Source organism: Spermophilus citellus, assembly GCF_964194105.1.
Source record: "Spermophilus citellus genome assembly, chromosome: 17".
NCBI lineage: Eukaryota > Metazoa > Chordata > Mammalia > Rodentia > Sciuridae > Spermophilus > Spermophilus citellus.
In genome coordinates, this window is record NC_138199.1 from 57,895,214 (window position 1) to 57,908,623 (window position 13,410).

A 13,410-nucleotide genomic window follows, 5' to 3' on the forward strand; every position below is an offset into this window, starting at 1 on the left:
ACCAGTCGAAATATCCTACAGTCTGAATTCATAGAGTAGGTACTATTACCATCTTTCTCATTTTATAGGTGAGCAAGCTATAGCTAAGAAAGAAGTAAATGTCCCAAGGTCACTTTGCTATTATAGAAGATCCAATATTCATACCTGGTGTGACTCCAGAGCCCCTGCCCTCCTGCCTGCAGAACTCCACAAAGAGACTTTGGGCTTCAAGAAGCCAACTTGTCCATCAGTTCTGTGGAAGAGTGTGTAAGCCTGATGCATTCATGAGAGAATTCGGTCCCTTGGACCATTTTTTCCTTTTCTGTTTGCCTTGGAGAAAGGAAATTATATCTGTTTATTTTACTGCCTTAGTCAGCACAGTTTATGGTGTCCAGCGAGGGCCTTGGGATCTTGGGCCCCACATTCCTGTGAGATCCTGAGTTTCACTCGAGAAGAATTCAGATGTGAGGCTGAGATATGAGATGGAGATGGATGTTTCTGGAGGAGAAATAATTTTACCTTCTCCATCAGGGGTCCACCCAAGTCTACCATTGTGGTGCCATTGCTGCCATCCCCAGTTTGGACCCATCCTGTTACTGCCATCATTCCAGAGGTCTGGGATGATGGTAGTCTAGAAACAGGGTGGTCAGGGAGGCAGGCGGGGGTATTATGCAGCTCTCTTCCTATTGTGCAATCTGTGACCTCAGTTTGGTAACTCAATAGTGGACTTGGTGGGTATTTACACCATGGAAATTGGCAAACAGTGCAAGTAGGGCTGCTGGCTCCCCAACCTGGTTGTAAAACACTCACCAGCACACCACTGCATGCTGATTCTAGCCCCTGCCTATTGCCCTCCAAACTCACCCCACACAGAGAGATGGAAGAAGCACCATGAACCATTCAGCTAGTGGAGGAGAGAAGGAGCCATGGGATATAGGTGGCAGGGAGGAGAGGTGCCAATTTTGGCCAAGGGTGGAGCTGCTTAGGTGGGATACTTTGTGGGGCACTGGGCAAAGATGACCTTACCAAGACTGGGTCCTGGACCTAGCTCTCTGAGACCTTCCTCCTCTAGATTTTGGAGCCTTCTTAGGGAGCTGGCCTGATTCAAATTATTCTTGTTTCCTGACTGGTTTTCTCTTCCTAACTCACCTCCCCACTGATTGTTTCCTTTCCATGTCATCCTCAACCCTTCTGGTGATTTAATCCTCCTAAGAGACACTTTGGTCAAATTGTTCCACCCAAAGCCCCAGCATCTCAAGTCCTACAACATGGGTGCCCTTGGCGCCCTTCGTCTTCCTTCCTTTGCCCTTTCCTTCTAACCTGAAAATACAACCAAGCTCCCCAGCCTAGAAATAAGAAATGCATAAAACCTCCCCTGTCTTGGCTTCCTTATGCTGTTTCCAGGTGTCTGCTTGGTCTCCCAATTGAGTGTACCCCTTGCAGTCTGGTCTCTGCCCATTATCCCTTCTTTCCGTGGATACCCACTCTCTGCCCCTAGCAGATGGCCTCGTCTCAGTTCTTATCTGCAGCTGAAAATGGGACACCCTGAGCATCCCTGTGTCAGGCTCTGGGGAGGGAGCAAAGAACCTCTGGATCAGTCCCTGCCCTTAGGGAGCCTCCAGTCTAGTGGGTGGGCAGACCTTGAGCAAGTACCTGCAGATGAGAACTTAAGTCATCCTCAGGGTGGCAAGGATAGTCCCAGGAGGGATAGACAGTACTGTGTCAGGCAGGATACAACCAAGGGAACAGAATTTAATGTAGGGAACAAGTCACAGGGGATAGAAAAGTGGAGAAGGCCAGAAGATGCCAAAGGAACCAGGAATCCACTACTGCCCCCTGGTGGGAGGGGATGGGCCCTTTAGTCCCCTTTGGGGGCCAGGGTCACCTGGAAGGAGCTGAAACCATAGGGCAGACACAACCACTTCCACAGCTTCTCTCAAGACCAGGAGGGATGGGGAGAAAACCCAGATTCTCCTTTCCTTTGGCCTTCTAGTTTCTGGCCAAAGCCTCTCACTGGGCCAGGAGACTGCAGGGGTCAGTCACCTGCAGTGCAGAGGGCACACAGCCCAGGATCAGCACAGATACAGGGTGGGAAAGGATAAAGGTCATATTGTTCCACTAAGCTAGTGGGGGGGGGGTGCTCAGAGAGGGAATCCAGGACCTGCCACCTGAAAGAAGAGGCGAAAGTATTCCCAGCAATCCCTGGCATTTTGAGCCAATCCTTTTCCCAAGGCTTCTGAGAGATTGTGCTTTCTCTTTCTGTTTCCTTCTCCCATTCTTAAAATTCAGACAGCTTAGGGGCTGGGGCTGGGACTCAGTGGTAGAACCTTGCCTAGCATGTGTGAGGCAATTCTCAGCACTGCATATAAATAAACAAGATAAAGGCCCATTGGCAACTAAAAAATATTTTAAAAAATGAAAGAAGTCTTCAACTTTCAGTCCTGAGCCCCTTCTTCTCTACACTCTCTCTATTGGAGTTCTCATCCACTCCTGGCTTCATAGAATCATTCAATAAACATTAATGGAGCACCTACTATGTGCCAGGCATTTGACTAGGCCCTGATGACACAGAGAGATGAATGAGTCATGAATGGGTCTCAACAGGGGAGACAGGCATGTCTACGATACAATGTGGAGGGAACACATAGAAGAGATCAAAGAAGGCTTCAGGGAGGAGGTGATGCTTGAATTGATTGCTACCAGATGCACTAGCGGTAAGCCAGGTGAATGAGGTGGAAAGGACATCCGAGTAGGAGAAGTAACAAGGCAAAGGCATGGGGACAAGGCGGCCGAGGCAAGTGAGGCAAGGAGCAGAGCTGAGACAGAGACGGGAAAGAGAGGTTCAGTATTGAGTGAGTAAGTAGAAAGATAGGGTGTGGGTGGGGAGGGAGGGGTGGGCCTCGCTGCTGCTCCTGAGGTCATGAGCCATAGCAGGAGAGAGGATTCTGGGATGCAGAGGAGGAGCGCTGGCTTTGGACCTCGTGTATCCGAGCTTCCTCTGTCCCTTCGTTGTCCTCTCTCAGTGATTGACCTCCAAACCAACACCTCACTTCTGAGCTCAACTTGAGCTCCAAACCAGAATTTCCATGGGCCCGTCTTCTGCCCTCTACTCACCTGGCACCTTCAACTCTACCTTGTCCCCCAAACTCTTCCTTGCCCTCTCTATGTGAATGTTGTCACCTCCAGCCCCAGACCCTTCTTGCTGTCTGACCCCAAGCCTCGTTGACTTGATCTCCATCATCCCTTTGTCTTTGCTCTACCTTTGTCTCCCCTTCCTGCCAATGCCCTCACGAGAGCTCACCTTTCCCTCTTTCTTCCTTTAATTTCCTTGCCAATCTTTCCTACATTGTCTATCACTCCTTTGCTCAAAACTTTCAATGGCTCCCCATTGCCTAGGTATGAAGTTCAAGCTTACTATCTGGCTCTCAATGTCCTCCCAGTATAGCCCTTTTGGGGGGAAAAAATTTCGCAGCTTCCCTGCAGATAAGCTTCTGAAATACCTCTTGGTTCATCCATACCCAAGGCTGCAGACCAAGTGTACCCTGCCTCCCAGTCCCCTGCCTCTGCCTGTCAAATCATACCTGATCATGCAGTCCCCAGCGAAATGCCTCCTCTCCGGGGATCACATTTTCCAGTTATTTATTTGCCTGCCTTATCTTTCTTAACACACAGTAGTATACACCTTGATGGCAGCTTATAATCACCATATGGCGAGTTGGTATTCAGTAAATGTGTGTTCAGTGGAATTGATTTGAAAACCATTCCTCAAATCAAGAACTTGCTGTGGCTCCTTATTGTGTGTATCGGTGTGTTTTGGTATTGGGGATTGAACCCAGGGGTGCTTAACCACTGAGCCACATCCCCAGCCCTTTTAAAATTTTTATTTAGAGACAGGGTCTCGTTCAGTTCCTTAGAGCCTCACTAAGTTGCTGAGGCTGGCTTTGAACTCGAGATCCTCCTGCCTCAGTCTCCAGAGCTGCTGGGATTATAGGCATGTGCCACTACACCAGACAAAAGACAGTGTTTTAACCTAACATTGAATTTTTGCCTTTGGCCCTATGCCCTTTCTTCTGTCTGGAATGTGGACCAGGTGCCTGGAAGTGTAGCAGCCAGTGTCTCAGCATAAGAATGAAAAAACCTCCTTCTGTGATAGAAAGCTCTACAGGCTCTGGGTCCCTGGTAGCCTCCTGGAACCATCAAATGACCAGGGATGTCCGCCTTCAGCTTCTGGCTACATAGTTAAGCCCCTGGAGCTGGGTCTGTGACATGCGAGACTGGTTGTACAGTGATTTGAAGGATTTAGCCAACTTGAGGATGCCCAACAGTCAAAAGTAGCCATAGAATGAAATCCCACAGTGACAAAAGCCTCAAAATGTCTCAAGTGTAGGCTCATTAGGGTTGGGTAACACATGGAGACAGGAAAGAGGCAGGTCTGCCGCTGGGTGCGCGGAAGCCACTCCCATTTTCTGAGAAAAGGACCTGGCCTGGGAAAGCTGTGGAAGGGGGTGAATGACATAATGGGTGAATGGATGCCAGGAATGTCAGTCAAGGATTGCGTGAGTCCTGCTAATGGGCCAATCCGGGAGCAAGATATGTTTCACCCAATTAAGATAAAGGATGCTTAAATTAGGGGGGAGGGAAACTGGGGGGTTAAGATGTGGAGATTAGCTAAGCCTGTCTGGAGGCAGGAGTGCTTCCAACAATCTCACCATGCTGACAGAGCCTTCCCATAAACCACGGCTCCCCAGAGTGGGGCACAGGGTCCTCCAGTGTGCGCTAGACAGCATGCAGCAGGCCACACTGTAAGTCACATAGGAACGCATGCTGAGCTAGTTTTTTTCCAATTCTTGTTTTCATGTGTCCATTTCTTGAGTAGTTGATGAGTGTGCTCTGTAAATACTTCAGAAGGGCATGCTTCTCTCACTTCCTGACCCTGGTTCCCCTCATTTGAAGCAACTATTCGTACCTGTTTTTGTGTTTTTCCAGATATATTTTATGTGTCTACAAACTCATATGTTCATATAGCCTCTTAAAAAAATAATGCAAGGGGGCTGGAGTTGTGGCTTAGTGGTAGAGTGCTTGCCTTGCACATGTGAGGCACTGGATTCAATCCTCAGTACCACATAAAAATAAATAAACAAAATAAAGATATTAAAAAATGCAAGCATACTACACATAACTGCTCTATACTGTGCTTATTTCATTTAGCACATCGGTGAGTTCCTCATGCTGTATGTAGGGCTGCCGCATTCTTTATAACACTGTATACTATTCCACTGTAAGGTTGAAATATAATTTACGGGTCCCCTTCTAATGGACTTACCTATTTTCAGCTATTTCCTACTGTAAGAATTGTTGGAGTCAATATCCTTGTGCCTGTTTCATTTTGCATATTAATTAATCCATGCAGTCAACAGATATTTACTAAGTACCTACTGAGCACCAGACTGGCTCTAGGCTCAGAGGGTCTGGCAGTGACTACAGTGACTACGATCATGTAGCTGATTCACAGTGGAGAATAGCCATGGAATAAATTCCTAGAAGTGGGTCACACTTTCTTTTAATCCTAATTAAGTCAAAAAGAAAGCCTCACTTTAAAAGTGAGAAAGTTTCACTTTAGTGCCAATGTGTCCTTAATACCTCTCTCTGACTCTTGCCAATCTCTCTTTTATTAAAAAAAAAATTAAAACTCGTTCTTTTTAGATATACATGACAGTAGAGTGTATTTTGACATATCATGCATTCATGGAGTATAACTTATTCTAATTAGGACTTCATTCTGGAGGTTGTACATGATGTGGGTTTCACTGGTGAAGTATTCATATCTTGCTAATCTCTTTCGGACAGAGTGTGTTAGCCTCAGGGCTGGGATGTTTGCCGGAAAAAGAGCCTAGCCAGAGTTCATAATAATACTTGGTTGTTATTGGATTTATTGTACGTAGGAAATGACAGTGATGTTCCCTCTATAGGGTATGAAGTTTCCTTTCAAAATATGAAGGGTCCATTTGAAATATGAAGGTTAAATAAATTAATTAATTTATTTAAATAATTTTTTTAAAAAAAAGATGAGACAATTTAGGAAAAAAGTTAAATAACCATACAGGTGGAACTCAGATGTGATATTCAAATGACTGAGGTTAGAAAACCACTGAATTAAACAAAGCAAGGAGAAAGGATAGGCTCTTTATCCTGAATGGATGTTTATTTTTATATCCTCCATCAACTTTGGGGTTGGAATGGTCTCACCTCCATATTTTCACCTTGCAAGTTTTCTTTTTCTTCTCTCTCTCTCTCTCTCTCCCAGGGATTGAACCCAGGAGCGCTTAACCACAGAGCTACATCCCCAGCCCTTTTTATGTTTTATTTTGACACAGAGTCTCTTTCTCAGTTGCTTAGGTCCTTGCTAAATCTCTGAGGCTGGCTTTGAACTCGGGATCCTCTTGCCTCAACCTCCTGAGCTGCTAGGATTATAGGCATTTCCCACCGTGTCCGGCTAGGCAGTTTATTTTCTTATCCTTTGTTTAATTTATCATTTGTTTAATAATTCTTAGGCTTAGATATCACTGGGCTTCTGGTCAGGAAAGTTTTTTGTCTTATTTAGTAAACTGTCACTCATTTACATCCTTTTAGAAAAATCTCTTTCACTGGAATCTCCAAATGCCCAGCCTCATCGTCATTCCTGGCTCTGGAGATGTTTGGAGATGCTTCTGCCAGAGCCCTTTATACAGTACACTTAGTCATATTTGCATAATCTAGCTGAGGCTTGCCCAGTAATTCTCTTAAAATATAATATGATGAAACAACCAAACCCAACCAAGCCTTCAAGGATCTCAAAGCCAGAGCCTCTGAGCAACACCCACAACCGACAATGGACCTGTTATCAGCCACAGCTTGTTAGCTAAAGACACAAACAATTAGCTCGGTGGTTGGAAATGCAAACAAATGTAAAATGGAGCATTTTACAAGTGTGTTGCTCATGCCAAGTGGGTGGCAATAAGTCTCTCCCAGTGGTTGTTCTCTGGGACACAGTACAGAGCATGAGTGGCACCTGAAAACCCAGAGGCAGACAAACTTTGTGGTGCGAGATAAGAGGAGCCAGGGTTGAAGGAGGGGTCGGGAGCGAGGAGGCAATGAGAGGAGCATCTTGGAGCTTAGAAAATACCCCCAAAAAGGTAAGGTCAGGGGCTGGGGTTGTGGTTCAGCGGTAGAGCACTTGCCTCACATGTGTAAGGCACTGGGTTCAATTCTCAGCACTGCATATAAATAAATGAATAAAATAAAGGTCCATCAACCACGAAAAAAAAATATATATATGGAAGGCCAGGTTGGGTGTGGTGGCACATGCCAGCAATTTGGGAGACCGAGGCAGGAGGATCACAAGTTTGAGGTCAGTCTGGGCAATTTATCGAGTTCCTATGCAACTTACCAAGACCATCTCAAAATTTAAAAATAAATGAAAAGGACTGGATATGTAGATCAGTGGTAAAGTGTTCCTGGTTTACTCCCCAGTACCACAAAACCAACCAACCAACAAAAACAACCAAAAAAATAAGGGCAGAGCTTAGGGGTGTAGAACTCAGTGGTTGAGTGCATGACTAAAGTTCACGAGGCCCTGGGTTCAATTCCCAGCAGCATCAGCTTAAAAAAAAAAAAAAGGTCATCCATTAAAGGTTAAGTCTTTAAGCTTTGAAATCTGGTGATTAATAGCTCACAATTAATTACTGAGAACCAGCCATGTACCAGGCACTGATGGAAGAATTTCATAAGTGCTAATTCAGTGGCTCTCAAACTTTTTGACTAGCTCATAACATTTTTTGAGGACCCTAAAGAGCTTTTATTTATGTAGATTATATCTGGTGTTATGCTGTTAAATGTCTAACAATTGGTTCTTTGAGGGAAAGTCCTGGTTTGTAGCACTTGTCAATTTCTACGGTGTAAATACTTTTACTGAGGCCAAGATCAAGATAACAACCTGCCATCACTTCCCCAAGCCAGGGCAAGCTGACTCTAGCATGCTACTGAAATATTTAGTGATATTTATATTAGAAATTTAAAATATAAATTCATCAAAAGTACTAATAACAAGCCGAGGATGTGGCACATGCCTGTAATCCCAGCAGCTTGGAGGCTGAGGCAGGAGGATCGCAGGTTCAAAGCCAGCCTCAGCAACAACAATGAGATGCTAAGCAACTCAGTGAGAACCCTGTCTCTAAATAAAATACAAAATAGGGCTTGGGATGTGGCTCAGTGATTGAGTGTCCCCAAGTTCAATCCCCAGGATACCTCTCAAAAAAAGAATAAAAGGGGCTGGGATATAGCTTGGTGGTAGAGTGCCCCTGGGCTCAATCCTGAAGAAAAAGAATTTACTACATATTAATATAAATGACATTTTTAAAAAAAGATATTTAGTTTTTAGTTACAGGTGGACACATATCTTTATTTTTAATTTTTATGTGGTGCTGAGGATCGAACCCAGTACCTCATGCATGCTAGGGGAGCACTCTACCTCTGAATCACAACCTCAGCCCATATAAATAACATTCTTTATGAAAAAAACTATATTGTCCAAAACAAAAAAGTAGTGAAATGACATTATTTCGCAAATCTCTTTAACATCTAGCTTAATCAAAGAAAATTGGGTTCCTATACCTACATTTCATCTGAGTCATTCTTTTTTTGTGTGTATATGGTGCTGGGGATTGAACCCAGGGCCTTGTGCATGTGAGGCAAGCACTCAACCAACTGAGCTACATCCCCAGCCAATCTATATCTCCATTTCATCTGTTATGATGTCACACATCATCTGGTCTCTGGAAAACTTCACTGTAGAGCAATCTAGGTAAATAATGTCTTAGTATTACTGTGCAAATTGTTTTGATGTCATGGACGTCCTGAAAGAGTTCTGGGGATTCTTTATGCTTTGAGAGAACTGCTATACCGATGCATTAAAATTTCCCATACAGCCCTGCAGACTTCTTATATCCTCCTTTTACAGATGAGGAAACTGAGGCACAGAATACGTAAGTAACTTGCTAAAAAGTGGCAAAGGCAAGATTCAAACTGCACAGGTGAGTTGATTTGGCATCTATCACTTACCTGATTGTGATCCTGGGGAAAATTAACCCCTCTGAGCTGAGATAGTGTCTTTTGAGGTCAGGTTGGCCATGGCACTCAGGTCTTGCTGATGGGCTATCATCTGTTCCCTTAGTATTTTCTCTGTTCACATAGTGCATTATCCCACTCTATCATGGCTGTCTTTTTTTTTAAGTTGTAGATGGACACAATACCTTTATTTTATTTATTTATGTGCTGCTGAGGATTGAACCCAGTGCTCCACACATGTGAGGCAAGTGCTCTACCACTGAGCCACAACCCCAGCCCCTCATGGCTGTCTTTAATTGTCCCCCTTGGGACAGGTGTCTCATCTACCTTGATTATAGTTGTACCTTTGGGGTCTGAAATAGGTGCTCAAAGATCTCTGCTGAAGAAAGAAATTAATTGATTAGTGGATAGATATTTTGCAAGAAGGCAAGACACAGTCTGTCCTGCCTAGAGTTCTTCTGTGAGGCTCCGTGGATGAAGAAGAGAAAGGGGGTTAACAGTGATCCTGTTCCCAAACTGCACTTATAAATACTCCTGTGCAAGCCTGTCGCATCGTTGTTGTTGCAGGTCAAATCACATTCTAAGAAAAGCTTCCTCCCAGATTCCCTGGAGAGAGCCTCCCCCCACCAGCCTTTTAAATTTTTTTTTAGTTGTAAATGGACACAATATCTTTTTTTTTTTTTTTAATTTTTGTGTGGTGCTGAGGATCGAACCCAGTTCCTCGCCTGTGTGAGGCAAGCGTTCTACCACTGAGCCCCAGCCCCAGTCCAAGACATCACCCCCTTTTTGCCTGGAGTCAGCTCTGCTCCCACTTGGCACTCAGACACTCAGTTTAGCAGCCACTGCAGATGGTCCTTCATCCTTGTAGAAAATTCTGCATCTCCTGGGCCCCTGAAGGTGGGATGGGTGTGCTCTGCTTTTTCTCTTCCTATCCTGGGCTACCTGTTTTCTAGAACAGTGAAGCCTTTTTATTTCATTACCTATAGAAAGAGTCAAGGGATAAAACAGTGTCCCAAATCAGTTGGTGCCAATGAATGACTGTACTTCTAGAGGCTGGTGACTAGCAGGTGGGAACAATTAGATGGGCCAGGGCTGCTGGGCTTCCTCTTTTGCTATCAATAAGGTCCTTTCCAGCAGTGACCTTCTAGGATTCTCAGAAGGCCCGAGAAGGGAGAAGTGTAATTATGGGGGGGGGGGGCAGGGCAGAGAGATCAGCCAGGATTCTGCCTGGAAGGTCATGGGGCTCAGCTCCGGCACCAGAGACCTTTAAGAAGCAAAAAGGAACTGAGATGCCAGCCAGAAGTCTGCCCAGCCAGGAGTTCCTGGAATTCCGCTTTGTGGGTGAGCTTCCTGTGGCAGCCAAGGCCCCAGCTGACTAACAGGAGATGGGAATGGGAAGCGAGGAGGACTGGCGGAGAGGTGGCTTGGCCTGCCAGCTCCCCTGGGCTCTGCCAGCTCCCCAGACTGGCTCCAGGTTTCCTCCAGGAGCTGAGCTGAGTTTCCTGGGAGCCTCACCCACTTGGGTGGGTGGCTGCCTGCCTGCTGTGCCAAGGCTGAGCAAGCCTACCAGTCCAGTTCTTTCCCATCCAGAATCCAGCTCTCTGCCCACCTGGTCTAAAGTAGGCAGCCAAACCCAGGTGGTTGCTTCTCAAAGGCCATCTTTAAACACGGTCTTTACTGAAGGAGGAACACATGACCTCATGATCATTTTTATGATTAGGTAGTTGCCACCTAGTAGGCACCATGAGTGTGGCTTAGGCCACAGGATGAATGAATTTCAGTAGGAGTGGAAAAAAGGGTCAGGAGCAGCAAGGTCAGGGAACTTTGGCAGGAGTGGGTCCTTAGGGATTAGATACAACTGGGATCAGAGATGTTCCTGAGGTTGCAGGCAAACCCAGGGATCCCTTTTCCTCCCCACACCCAACTTATTGCATGTGAAATCTTGCTAAAATAAAAATAAAGCCTTGGTGTACTACCGACTTCATATTATGTCACAGTAGTCAGGCTCACATCTGTTTCCCCCTCTAACCTGTAGCTCCTGGAGGACAGGGGCCTGGACAGTGTTCACCTCTGTGTACCAATGACCTGAGTGCAGGGAGGGCTCAGGCCATGTTACGTGAATAAGCCAATGAGTGAATGAAGCCACACACATGAGGAACACCGTCAGGGTGGGATGTCATTGGGAGGAGACAAGGCAGTGCAGGGGGGAGTGAAAAGCAAAGTCAGTTGGTTGGGGTGGAGCATGGATGCATCTGCCTTATGGCTACTTTTTGTGTTTTAGCTGCTCAAAGGAACACTCTCTCCTTTCTTCCTCCTCCTCCTTGTTCTCCTCATCACCCACCCCCTCCCTAGAGCTGCTCTGGTCTCTAAATTTTCAGACAAAGTGGTTTCTTCATTCATCCTGCAGCAAGCACTAAACCCTTGTTGTTTTCTATCTCCCACAGGTTCCTGGATTCGTGGGTAGGGGGGTTCTGCACTTGCTTTTGCTGGAGATACATCCATTGTCTACCATTTCTTGTTCACTCTCAAGATCATCGAGATGAAAAGCCAGCTTCTGTGTGGCCCAGCTGCCTCTCGTCCTGCCTTTTGAATCTTTGGCCTCTGAATCTGTGTCTGGGCTAAGAGTGAGCATCATGAATGATTCATAGACTCTCTTAGGCCCAAGAGGCTGAGGGTTTTCCTTGGGCCCTTTGCAGCATGGAACCCTGCTTTCTCACATGGGCTCGTTCTCCTTGTGGGTACTACCATGGCCACGGCCTGGTATTATTGGCCAGTGTCTGCTATCTTTCTTTTTTTTTTAATTAGTTGTTCAAAACATTACAAAGCTCTTGACATATCATATTTCATACCTTTGATTCAAGTGGATAGTGTCTGCTTTCTATGTAGGTCAGCTCCCAATCTCGGGAAAGGCCCTGGAAAGGAAGAGGGAGAAGTAAAAAGGGGGAGTCTGAGGCAGAGCTGATGGCAGAAAGGAGTGAGGGTGAGTTAGGAAGAGGACCTGGGACGGAAGAGGGGTGAGAGGATGCTGCTGATGACATCTGATGTGAATTAACTCATGAATGTCTTAACCCTGTAAGGTCAGGACTATTGCTGCCCCTGTTCTACAGAAGAAACTGAGGCACAGTGAGTTACAAAATTTGCCCCACACCTTACCACTCATAACCCGTAGTACTGGAATTTAAACTTAGATAGTCTGGCTCCATGCCCTCCAAGGGGAGGGGTGCAGAAGTCCCCAAACAGCAACCTGAAGAAGACATGCACCTGGCAGATAGCGGGCACACAATCATGTTGCACAGTGCCGTAGGGGTTTGGGTTGACGGTTACGAGCTGGCTTTTTGCATAAACCTCTGGTGTCTGTTGGCCCCAACTAGAGAAGCAGCTTATCTTCCCTGTGCAGTAACTCCTTAGCTGCTTAGGTCAGGGTTCCACAATCCACCAGCCAGAAGGACACCTGGATTCCCTAGGTTCTGGGCTGGTGTTGCCCACACCAGCCGGGGGAAGAAGGTGGCTGTGATGTGGGCACAGGACTGCATTGATCAGGTCCTACTCCTGTGCACGCATCCTCACCTTCCATGTTACAAAATAGGAACGAAAAGTCTATCCTCATAAGGTCATTGTGAAGATGGGAGGGCAGAGAGGTGGCCCAGCACAGGCAGGGACACAATGAACCTGTGCCGTGCTTATGACTGCAGCTCCTGCTCACAAGGCCCACTGCACGAATGGCCACCAGGGTGTTTAAGGTTGACAAAGTCCTCCCTGCTCCCATGTTATTTGACTTGGGTCCTCTTAGCAGGAGGGCAGTTTCTGTAAAACCACCCTCTCTGTTTTACAGATGAGCAAATTGAAGCCCAGGAGGTCAGGGAGGATGAGGAGGCCTTGCCCGGGTCTGCAGAGGTCTGTGGAGTTTGCATATGTGTTAGGAAAAGAGGGCTCTGGGTGGAGGAAGAGGAGCTCAGGGGCCCAGGAGCCCAGTGTGGCCTATATCCCCTCCTCCTCATGTGGCTGGTATCCATTGGCCCATAACTGGTTCCCATGTTCCTTTCCAGCAGCAGCTGACCTTGTCGACTTGGAGAAAAACAGGAAGTAGGCTCTGCCAGGAATTGGAGTCTGCCCTTCCTCAGCTCTGGGCTCCCAGGAGGCTGGCATGGTGGGGGGCTCTGGGGGAAGGATTTGAGGTAGGATGTAGGCTGGGGGCTCCTTAGGCTAAGCAAGGGTAGCCTGGTCCTCACTGAGTGGTTTAGCTCAATCAGCTGGACTTGCTCTGGCCTTGCTAAGCTACTACAGGCTGAGAGGAGGTGACGAGGTAGGGAGTGTAACTTGCCCCTGTCC